Genomic DNA, 3,035 nt, shown 5'->3' with positions numbered 1-3,035 from the left:
AATAAATAATTTTTTTAAATTTTAATTAAAATAATTCTTCAAAGCAAAAAAAAATAATAAAATGCATGGTTTTTAAAAAGTAAGATATGTTCTATTATGCTGGCTTCATTCCACGGAGATAATTTATGAATTTATATACATTAATTAGTTCTTATTGCTATAAATAACTATTCAAAGAGTTTCTACCAATATAAATAAGGACTCCGGTTTATATTTTGGTTTCAATAGCTTATGGCAAACGAAGCATAACCCGGAAAATGCTACTTTGTTTTCAGTTTTTAAAAAACTCTGTGAGAAGAACTAAGTCTGCCGACAAACTTCTTGCCTGTTTCTTTAAGATGTCTCTGCTTAATCTGAAGTTTAGCTAAAAGCCCTGCATCTGTAATCCTCTGGGCACCTAACACAGGCATGCTGGTCATCCTGGTCCTATCTGTCTTGAGTGCTCCATTCCAGGCAGGAACTAACATCTCATAAACTTTCCAAGTGACTCGGCACCACAAGATTTGAAGCCATAACTAGGAACTCTGGGGAGACACAAGGGCTGTTGGAAAGAATGAGGGTGCCCTGTAGATAGGACTCAGGCTTCTCCCTTTCTTTCTTCTTGCTTTAAGAGTCATCCCTTATTTACCACAGCAGCCCGTGGGTCAGTCTTGCCAATAATCTCATCAAAATAACCCTCAAAAGTAGCTTTCTTTTCAGTTAGTTCTGTTGGCCCCCAATTCACTTGCTATGTTCTCTCCTTCAGTGCCGCATCCACCTCTTAACAGATGGCCTTGCTTCTCACGTAGTCTCTGCTGCCGTTTCTCTTCAGAACCCCAAGAGTATTTGTTCTTAAGACTCGTCTTTTCTTTTTTTTAATTTTATGCATATGAGTGTATTGCCTGCATGTACGTGAATGCACCCATGTCGTGCAATGCTGTGGAGGTCAGAAGAGGGCTTCGGATTCCCCTGGAACTGGAGTTAAGGACGGTTTGTAGCCGCCATGTGGGTGCTGGGAATCAAATCCGGGTCCTCTGCAAGAGCAGTCAGTGCTCTTAACTGCTGAGCCATCTCTCCAGCACCAAGACTCAAGTCTTAACTGGACAGTGTCCACACGAGGTTTTTAATTGCTTAGGAAATATGAATTTTAAATTGTTTTTTGTTATTTGAATATTTCTGTACACTGTAATTTTTTGTGAATGCCAATAACTTAGTTCATTTTATTCCTAAAAAAAAAAAAAAAAAACCCTCTCTTCTTTCTTTGAGTAGAGCACTTTCTCAGTATTTTGTCTTAAAACTGCAGCACTTTTTACAAGACCACTAAAGAAATGTTAGGACATGAGCTGAAAATTGTATTTCACGTGGCTGCCAAAATACAGATACTGTCCTTCAACATGTGTCCTCAAAAAAGGGCTTATAAGACATTCAAACGAGAAAATTTTATGTTCTGTAAAAATAACCTTTAGGTTCTAAAACTCTGTTCTTTTACTAATTTGTTGCCATGGCAACAATATATAAATTGGCAACCATGTTTACAAAAAGTGTCATTAGCTGCAAATTTTCTTTCTTAAGCTGCAAAAGGGTCACTTGCCGTTTCTTCTTCCCCTGCTTGAGAGCTGGGGAGCCCAAATTGGTGGAAATTAGGAGTGAGCATTTAGAAAACATGCATGTTAGTAAGAAAATAATTATAATTAAATTCAGAGAGGTTAACCAATTTTCCACAAGCTAAATCAAGCAATGTATACTCCTACAAATAACAGAGTATCTTTTTCCACATTCTTGGTAACTTTAAATATCATTGATATTTTCAGTCTGAAAGATGAAAACAGATGATCCACCATGGGATTTTTAGTTGCTATCGGGGGTGGGACAATGCTCTTTCCTCTATGTGTGCCATTGGTATCTTTATATATTAATATATTGATTGGCTTTTTGAAATTTTGTTGGCTGCAAAATGTAATACTTGTACATATTTTATATCCTATATAGTACAAGTGCAATTGTAAATAATAAACACAATTATTTAAAATGAAAAACAACTAATTTTGTTTTTAAATTAGCAGGGGTGACATTGCCCAGCAGCTGAGAACTGAACTGTGACTCCCAGAGGACATCTGCGCTGTTCTGAGCTGGGGAGCTACGGTGTGGCTTCTGTATCGCTGTGCGACACTCTCCAGATGCCATGATTCTTTGCCACACAGATGTTCTCTCAGCACCAGGCCAGCAGTACAGAGGGACAGGAAGTACTTTTCCTTCTTCCTGGGAACCTGTGACAGCTAATCTTGACTGTCGATATGACAGGCTTGGAGCAGGGAAACCTTAGAATTGTCTTCATCAGATTGGCCTGTGGGCACATCTGTGGGGCGTTTTCTTGATTGTTAATTGATGTAGGAGGTCCCAGCCTGCTATGGGCAGTAGCATCCTTAGGCAGATGGGCCTTGGCTATTTAGGAAGGGTAGATGAGAATGAGCCAGAGCACAAGCTGGTCATCAACACGGCTCTATGTCTTCTGCTCCAAGCTCTTGCCTTGAGTTACTGCCCTGATGTCCCTCAGTGATGGATTGTGACTTGCAAGTGTACAAGTGTACACTGAAATAAACCCTTTCCTCCCTAAGTTGGTTTTGGTCAGTGTGGTACTACAGAAATAGAAAAAGTAAACTACAACAGAAACTCTTTATCCTTTTGCAAAGGCCTCAGTGTGAATGCCATCTTTCCAGGGGGTCATCTAACCTCCTTTCTGTGTAAACTGAGACCCCTTCTCTCCATTTTCCTCCAGCCTAGCCTTTTTGTTTTACTCCATAAGGTTGATGACATTGGAATTTTTTTTCTCTTGGTCTTTTTGAGACAGGGTCTCCCTGTAGCCCCAGTTGGCCTGGAACTCCCTATGTAGACCAGGCTGGCCTCAAACTCACAGATCTGCCTGCCCTTCCTCCTGAGTGCTGGAATTAAAGGCAAGTGCCCCCTTTTTTTTTTTTTTTCTTAATTTTATGTGTATGAGTGTATTGTCTGCATGTACGTGAGTGCACCATGTTATGCAATGCCCACAGAGGTCAGAA

General features: G+C 39.8%; 1 long non-coding RNA gene across 1 annotated transcript in view; it reads left to right on the top strand.

Annotated features, from left to right (window-relative positions):
- The window catches only part of LOC115069351, a 3,440-nt gene extending 847 nt beyond the window's left edge, over positions 1–2,593 (top strand). The window contains exon 3 of the long non-coding RNA XR_003848629.1: positions 2,043–2,593. This is a non-coding gene — a long non-coding RNA (uncharacterized LOC115069351). The remainder of the gene's footprint in view (positions 1–2,042) is intronic.
- Positions 2,594–3,035: the final 442 nt, after the last annotated feature.

Source organism: Nannospalax galili, unplaced genomic scaffold (assembly GCF_000622305.1).
Source record: "Nannospalax galili isolate Female #2095 unplaced genomic scaffold, S.galili_v1.0 scaffold3233, whole genome shotgun sequence".
NCBI lineage: Eukaryota > Metazoa > Chordata > Mammalia > Rodentia > Spalacidae > Nannospalax > Nannospalax galili.
This window is presented reverse-complemented; position numbering and strand designations above follow the sequence as displayed.